This window comes from Myxocyprinus asiaticus, chromosome 36 (assembly GCF_019703515.2).
Source record: "Myxocyprinus asiaticus isolate MX2 ecotype Aquarium Trade chromosome 36, UBuf_Myxa_2, whole genome shotgun sequence".
NCBI lineage: Eukaryota > Metazoa > Chordata > Actinopteri > Cypriniformes > Catostomidae > Myxocyprinus > Myxocyprinus asiaticus.
The window spans coordinates 32,802,357-32,811,010 of NC_059379.1; the positions used below are offsets into that span (position 1 = coordinate 32,802,357).

General features: G+C 40.5%; 1 protein-coding gene across 2 annotated transcripts in view; it reads right to left on the bottom strand.

Moving 5' to 3' along the window:
• The window catches only part of a1cf (apobec1 complementation factor), a 259,844-nt gene that overhangs the window by 39,549 nt on the left and 211,641 nt on the right, over positions 1-8,654 (bottom strand). The gene's annotated exons all lie outside the window — the stretch shown is intronic.

An 8,654-nucleotide genomic window follows, 5' to 3' on the forward strand; every position in this document is an offset into this window, starting at 1 on the left:
CATACTATATACTGCAACAAAAGTAAGAGTAGAATGTTTGTATGCTATTCCAAACATAGCCATAGTGTGTGCACATGGATTTCTGTTCATGTCCCAGTCAGGGCAGGGACCACTATGTTTTATTGGGTACACACACCTACAGGTGTAATTTGATATCACTTGGACACTCTATTCATGTACACACACGCATACACAAACTGGCATTTAGCCAATCTGATGGGTGAATCTGTCAGCACATGATTAGAACACAGACAAGGTTTAACAGTTAGAGTCACATAACACAAGAGACACTGGGTTAGCCGAGGGACTGCCTAAAGGGTGCTCTGTCTTCTGAATAGAAACAGTCTGTAAACATGTCCATCCTCTCTTTGTTCCAACAACACACCTTCATTTCCATTCTATATAAGTGGCAGTTTCTTTGTCTGAGTAAAGTTATTAAAATAAAGTTCACTATCAAAATTTTTTGCAGTGGCATTGTTAAGTACCACGCAAATTCTTTGGGCCCCAGATGTTTGGGGGAACCCAAGGCTTGTAGGGAGGTGTCACTGTCAAACTTCTGCTATTATCACGTGTGTTTAACCCCAATATTTTATTATAAATATGTTAGGGTAGTTACATTATACCATGATATCTATATTTTAAATCTCCTACTCAAAACCTACCCCTAAACCCAAAAACGTTTTAACAATTTAAAAGATGCAACATGCAGATAGATTTATAGTCATAATAACTACAGTAACATTACACTTTTATTTTGATATTTTGGACCACCTAAACCCCACCCCTAACCCTGACCTAACCCTAATCCTAAACCTTACCCCTTCTCAACAATCAAGACTTAACAAGCAGATAAAAGTAGTTACATACACAAGACCAAGCACTTCAAAAGTATTCCAAACCATACAATAGCTTTGTGTGAGGAAGACTGAAATTTAAGGTTCCCCTTCTGTCACTCACTCGACATTGTGTCGATGTAGTGACACTAGGGGTCGCCCTTGGGAGCCCCAAACACCTCAGATCTTTGGAGTTTGCATGCCACTCCCCCGGACATATGGGTATAAAAGGAGCTGGATCACAACCACTCATTCAGATTTTTTCTTCGGAGCCGAGCGGTTGTGTGTCAACCACTACCAAACTGCAAGCTGTCTTCCACTACCGGCCCATTCACCTCCCAAGAAGCATTTGCTGTTGGATATATGCCGCATTCCAGTGGCTTTTCACTCCTTCTGCACAAATCTGTGTAGATTACGCCCCTGGGCGCTTCGACAGTGCTAAGAGGGTTTATATTCCTGCAAAGACTATATTATCTCTATTAGAGCAAACACATTGACGTGAACGTCTTTTTAAAGACGTGTCTTTTTCAAGATGCCTTTCCGTCTTTGTGTGATTCCTGGATGTGGTCGCTATCTCTCCGCTTCCGACGGCCACGGGCACTGCCTCACATGTCTGGGTCGTAATCACACTGAGGCAGCGTTCGTGGATGGTTCATGTTCTCATTGCGAGAATATGACCATGGCAACGTTGCAGTCGTGGCTTTCCTTCTTCCGGGGGAAAGCCACTCTAGCCACCCCCCGCGCCATGCCTTCTACCTCCGGGTACAAGGCCGGCCTGGCTGGTGCTGGAGGCGATTTGGGGGCTTCAATGGGCGTGGCTCCACCAGGTAAATCCCCTCCCACCACGAGGCCCCACCCACAGGTACGTTAAAAGTGATTGTCCCCTTAGTGCCCCTCGCCCGGAGCTTAGGCGCTTGGCTAGCGCTTTCCAATCCGTCTCTGTGGTTGGCCAGGACCATCCGATTTGGCTACGCGATTCATTTTGCCAGGCACCCGTCCTGATTCAGCAGCGTCCGCTTCACTTTGGTGAAGGGCGAGAACGCCGCCACCTTCTGTGCAAGGGCGCGATAGAGCCTGTCCCTCCAGCCGAGATGAAGAAAGGGTTTTACAGCCCTTACTTCATCGTACCGAAGAAAGGCGGTGGGTTGCGGCCAATCTTGGACCTGTGAGTTCTGAACTGGGCCTTGCACAGACTCCCGTTCAAGATGCTGACACCAAAGCACATTTTGGTGTGTGTCCGGCATCAAGATTGGTTCACGGCGGTAGACCTGAAGGATGTGTACTTTCACGTCTCGGTTCTACCTCGACACAGACCCTTCCTACGGTTTGCTTTCGATGGCCGGGCGTATCAATACAAAGTCCTCCCCTTTGGCCTGTCCCTGTCCCCTCGCATCTTCATGAAAGTCGCAGAGGCAGCTCTTTCCCTGTTAAAGGAAGTGGGCATCCGCATACTCAACTACCTTGATGACTGGCTGATTCTAGCTCACTCTCGAGAGTTGCTATGGGCACACAGGGACCTCGTGCTCAGGCACCTCAGCCGGCTAGGGCTTCGGATCAACTGGGAAAAGAGCAAGCTCTCCCCAGTTCAGAGCATTTCTTTTCTTGGCATGGAGTTAGACTCAGTCTCAATGATAGCACGCCTCACGAGCGAGCGTGCACGGTCGATGCTGAACTGCCTGAAGTCGTTCAAGCAGAGAACAGCAGTTCCACTGAAACACTTTCAGAGGCTCCTGGGGCATAAGGCATCCTCGGCATATGAGACCACTTCAGCACTGGCTTCAGACTCGAGTTCCGAGATGGGCATGGTGCCAAGGCACACATCGCGTGGCCATCACGCTGATCTGCCGCCACTTGTTCAGCCCTTGGACAGACTTTGCATTTCTACGGGCAGGAGTTCCCCTACAGCAAGTGTCCAGGCGCATCGTCATTACGACAGACGCCTCCAAGCGAGGCTGGGGCGCCGTGTGCAACGGGCACGCAGCCGCTGGCTCCTGGACAGGACCGCGACTGTGTTGGCACATCAACTGCCTAAAGTTGCTGGCAGTAGTGCTTGCCCTGCGGAGGCTTTTGCCGTTGATCCGGGGCAAGCATGTGTTGGTCCGGACGGACAACACAGCGACAGTAGCGTATATAAATCACCAAGTCGGCTTACGCTCATGTCGCATGTCACAACTCGCCTGCCGTCTCCTCCTATGGAGTCAGCGCCGACTGAGGTCACTGTGGGCCACTCACATCCCGGGCAACCTCAACGCCACAGTGGACGCACTGTCGTGGCAGGTGACGCTTGGGAGAGTGGAGATTCCACCCCCAGGTGGTCCAGCTGATTTGGAGTCGGTTCGGCAAAGCACAAGTAGACCTATTTGCCTCCCGAGAAACCTCCCACTGCCCGCTCTGGTATTCTCCGACGGGACCCCCCTCGGCCTAGATGCGCTGGCACACAGCTGGCCCCGGGGGCTGTGCAAGTGTGCGTTCCCCCCAGTGAGCCTACTTGTGCAAGGTCAGGGAGGACGAGGAGCAGGTCACCCTCGTAATACGGTTCAGCTAGTTGTGGTGTTTCGTATAGGGACCCCTAGTGTCACTACATCGACACAACGTCGAGTGAGTGACAGAAGGGGAACATCTCGGTTACTGTCGATGGAGGGAACGAGACGTTGTGTCGCCCCTGCCACAATGCTGTACTACCCGCTGAAATGGCCAGGACCCTGTCTCGGCTCCTCAGCACAAAACCTGAATGAGTGGTTGCGAGCCAGCTCCTTTTATGCCCGTATGTCCGGGGGAGTGGCATGCAAATTCCATTCGCCAATTCTCATTGGCCTTTTCTCAAAGATCTGAGGTGTTTGGGGCTCCCAAGGGCGACCCCTATTGTCACTAAATCGTCACACTGTCTCGTTCCCTCCATCAGGGAATGGAGGTTACGACAGTAACCGAGACATTTTAATCTCTGAAAATCTTCCATCTCCCTCAATGTAGTCACATCTCAGTGAAAAGATACATCCGAAAACGGCATTGCACATCATTGACGTCAAATCTTTGTCATAATGCTTTTGTCACAAACAAACACAATCCAACCTAATAATCTCTTTAAAATGAACCACTTTTCCCATAGGAAACTTTTATTGCTCAGACATTGCTTTTTTTATAGCTTAGGGGAGCGAATGGAGCTCTCAAGTTATGTTACTTCTTAGGAGAATTAAAATTAAAATTATTAAAATTAACAAATTAGTCTATTTATATACAGTAAGAGGGTAGAAAAATTCATTTATATGGATAGCATACCTCAGATAATTTGGTATTGGAAGAATTTGATGAGAAATATTTGAGTTCATGTTTGAAATCTGAGTTTTGATAGCAGATTTTGGGATCTTGGTAAATCTGAGCACAGTCTGAGTCATTGTTGAGAAGTGCTCTGAAACTCTGGAGACAAATGTGATATTTTATGGTCTTTTTGGGAGATATAAATATGAAAAGAAGGAGAAAAAAGTCTCCAATTAATCTTTTTACTGTAAATGAGAAACAATTGAGATAGTAAAGAGATCTTCTGTGATTGTTCTTAGCTATAAGATTGTTTGCCTGATAACCCCATAAATGGCTTATGAGCAAAAGTTGCATTTTATAGAACTATGATCTGCTTCTGCAATGTGACACTCAAATGAAGAACACAATGACGACACAAGATGTTCACGGAAGATGTTAAGATCAAACTGTGCTTATGCATTTCTTTATTGCTTTAATTCTCACATAGGAATTGAACATGGACCGTTTTAAGATTGACAAAACCTGTTCCAGCACATGCTGTTCTGCTCCTCCAGAGCACGCCTGGACAAACTGTACTAGCAAATAAATACCTCCAGTTCGATTTGAACAGATTTCAAAATAAGATTCAATTGGAAAAGGCCTCAGAAATTAAAGGACAAATTGAACTACAGCTACAACGGTAAGGAAAGTAGTATGATGTCTTTTAAAAGCAACAATATCTGCAATCAGATGATGTACAAAGGAAGTCCAGAGACCGCCAGGGAATGTCATTTGGTCAATGTGGATGCAATCAAGACACATGATTCTCAGTCACGATTCCTCAAGAGCACGGCTCTCCTCAACAGAGCAGAAAGAGCTGAATCTCACAGAGCCTGATAAACATTTATGTCTTACAGAGATTATTTTAAGACAAAGCATATTGATGTTTACCACTTGTAGAAATATGTTAAACATAATAACTTCACCTTAACTATCATGTACTGTAACTTATTAACCTCACATTCTGTCAGGGGTCAAGAGACCTCTTAAGGCCCTTTTGCTATCTCAAAAAACATACTTAACATTGCACTACCAGGTGGATACTTTATGACTTTTCCAGTTTTTAGAGAACTGATCCCATAAAGAAATCTGATATATGGCCTATTTGAGCAAATGTACAGTATACATATTAAAATTCCACCAGTTTTTGGGAAAACATATATTACATATAGTATATGAAAACTGCCATTTTTGTAGTATTTTGAAATATATGTTGCAAATATGTACAGTATGTGACCTTTTTTATATCAGTGAAAACCATATATAAACATAATTCTATATATGTTTTGCACATATTGCCATATATTACACAAAACTGCAATGTAATAATTTGTAAGTTACTCAAAAATTAATCAGCTAAAAATTACTTATTACATACTATCAAATTGTAATCAGATTACACTACTCTTACTTTATGGAAAAAGTAATCACATTACTACACTGTAAAAGTCTGTATTTTTAATGATAAAAGGATGAAAAAGCTACAGTAAAAAAAAAAAAAAAAATTAAAAAGCTTAATTGAAAGTAGTTATCGTAACGCAGTGAAAAATGATGATATGTTTGACAAGACAACACGTCATTTTACGATACAATGTTGTAAAAAAAAAAACTGTTTAGATGTACAAAGTATAATTAATGGTAAAAATGTATTTCAAGTTTAACAACAGAATACATGTACTTTTTACGGTAAACTATTGTTAATATTGCAGTATTTTGCGGCATTCCCAGAAGTCCCTGCGTGAGCCATATCACATTTCTTTATATTATATAGGAATAGTTCTGTTTCATCTTATTTTTAATATCAGTTATGTACAATAGGGTGTCCTTGTTATATTTTATGTAGTTTAGTTAAAGTTTATTGCATTATTTTAGTGTTGCATGTGTTACCTTGATGGTGTTTGTGTGAGTGACCCTGTGCACACTGTCTCTACATGTGTAGGCTATTAATTATTGCTCCTGCAGGAGATACTCTTGATTAATGAAGTCATCATGTGACCTTTTGTAGTTACTACAGCCATTAACAATACATTTTAAAGTTAAATCAGACTTCTGTATAGTTCTTGAAGGTTAGTATATCAAGTTTATATAATTGAATAATATAAACGGTAGTGAACCGTAAAATATAAAGGCATCAGAATTACATCCCGTAAAGCCTGAAACATGGTCACCGTATTTTTTTACAGGAAATGTCTGGTCTAAACCACAGCTGCCAGTACTTTACTGTAAATTGAACAGAATTTACAGTGTATAATTTTATTTCAAAGTAACTTTCTGAAGCACTTTACACAGAAAAGTTTAGTTTTTTCTGCTCAACCAATTGCCTTTTCCCTTACAATGACCCGTTATTGACTCTTCAGCTGTCAAAGAAACGCAAACAGAAGTACATATGAACAGACTGTGATTCATAATATTATTTTTTAAATGTGTAACCCAAATGTGTACTTAACTGAATGTTAGTAACAGTCATTTTGTTCCATGAATTTAAAATGTAATGTGCTACACATCTTTTTGAAAAAAAAAAAAAAAAAAAAAAATTACTAAGCACTGGAAATAACACACTTTAAATGTTCTCCATGAAAATTGTTACATCACATCTGTTTGGAATCTCAGAGACACCAGATGTAAAACTTGAAAAAATGAATTGAATTTTCAAATGCTAAGGTTTTCTGATTGGTGCACACAATGAAGTACAGTCCTTCAAGTTGTTTACTTGGATTTGCTTAATTGTATACTAGATGACAATCACCTTTCTGAAAAGTGCATACTTACAGTACAGAGTGTACTTAGTAAAACAGAGTGATACATTTCAATAATAAATATAATAAATAATAAAACCTCTCTACTGGGTTCCGATTAGGTCAGAGGAACATAGAAAAGAATTTGAAGGCAAAATTGTAGGTCAACTTTAAAATTGCTGTTATTATTTTTACACATAGAGCATAAAAAACTAATTACAATTAAATTAAAACATGATTTTTTTTTATTTATTTTTTTTAGGGTTAATGCATGTAAAAAAAAAAACAAAAAAACAAAACAAAAAAAAAAAACAGCTATACTGATCATTATACAAATGTTCAAAAACAACATGTAAAGTATCAATGGTATATCTTATCTCACCAATCTATGCCTAATATGGCCAAACAGTTGAGTATAACATGGTAATATGGTGTCAGCATTGTTGGACCCCATTGAATGAAGCAGTTTTCATATGCAAATTATTCTTTTTGATTCAGCACTCAACGTTAGACCTCTGTGGGCTTGGAAGCGCATGAGTGGCGTTCAGGTGAAATTATCGAAAATTGGTTTCTTGCTTTGTTAAGCACCTGTGGTGAGATCAAAGAGCACAAATGCTGTGCGTGTCATCTAGGTTTCAGTGAGAGGTGTTTGTGCAATGCCTGATACGTTAGTCATTTGGAAACAAAAAACTTTTTTTTTTCTTTCTCGGATCTAATTGTTGTAAACAATCAAGCATTTGAAGGACTTAATAAGTGAATTTGAATTGCTTTAAAGAAAACACAATTAATGCTTTCCGGCAGGATTCTCAGGCATCTACGTAAGCAATTTAACCCCCATATTTTATGTTAATTTACAAGTCTATACTCATGCAGGATAGAGTTATGAATGTATTTGCACACATTTAATTTGAATCAAATTAAATCTGCCATAAAAACGGACCAGTAAATATGTCGACCATTTCATGATTTCACCATCACTGCTATTTATTGATTCTTTTTCATTGCCTTACATTATAAAGACATAAAAAAGAAGGATACTTTGCCACCATCCTCTACATCCACTCTAGGCATCATAAGAAAGTGTGTTAAAAGCCTTTCACAGACCCTAGAGAGGAAACCCTCACATTTCAACAGTACACTGAGCCCAATCTAAAAAGGCTTTGTCCTATAATGGTTAGCAATAAACAGCTGAAATAGACTTTCATCACCAACACTGAGCAAAAAATATCAAATATATTTTATATCATGAATGTAAATCATTTAAAGCTGAATTGAGTAATTTATTCACCACTAGCATCACCAAACGGCAAAAATAATGATTGTTGTCAAACGGATTTCCGAACCCCATCTTCCATTGGTCAACAAACAGAGAGTCCTGCCCCAAACTCATGTCACTGATTGAGCCAATGTTGCTGTGTTTGACTGGTTGAGATGCTCAAACAAACAGAGCAAAGTTTTGAAAGCCCAACAGAGACTGTGTTTACTTTTTTTTTTTCTTCTTTTGAGAAAATCAACTATCGCTTACTTAAAGCTGTCTCTGCATATTAAGCAGGATAGGAGAAAGTATTTTAACATCGGAAAAATTACACACTTCAGCTTCAAACAAAAGAACCAAATGATGATGCATAGGATTGTCACTTTAAGCAATCTAAACCACCTTTCAACAGATCATGTACAACTAAGTGGTAAAACAAGTTAAGCAGTAGTGACGCTTATGGGTTAAAATTACTCAAACAGTTAGAGGTTAATGACTTAGTGGATCCAGGCTTATTTGGATGCAATGGGCTTTTTG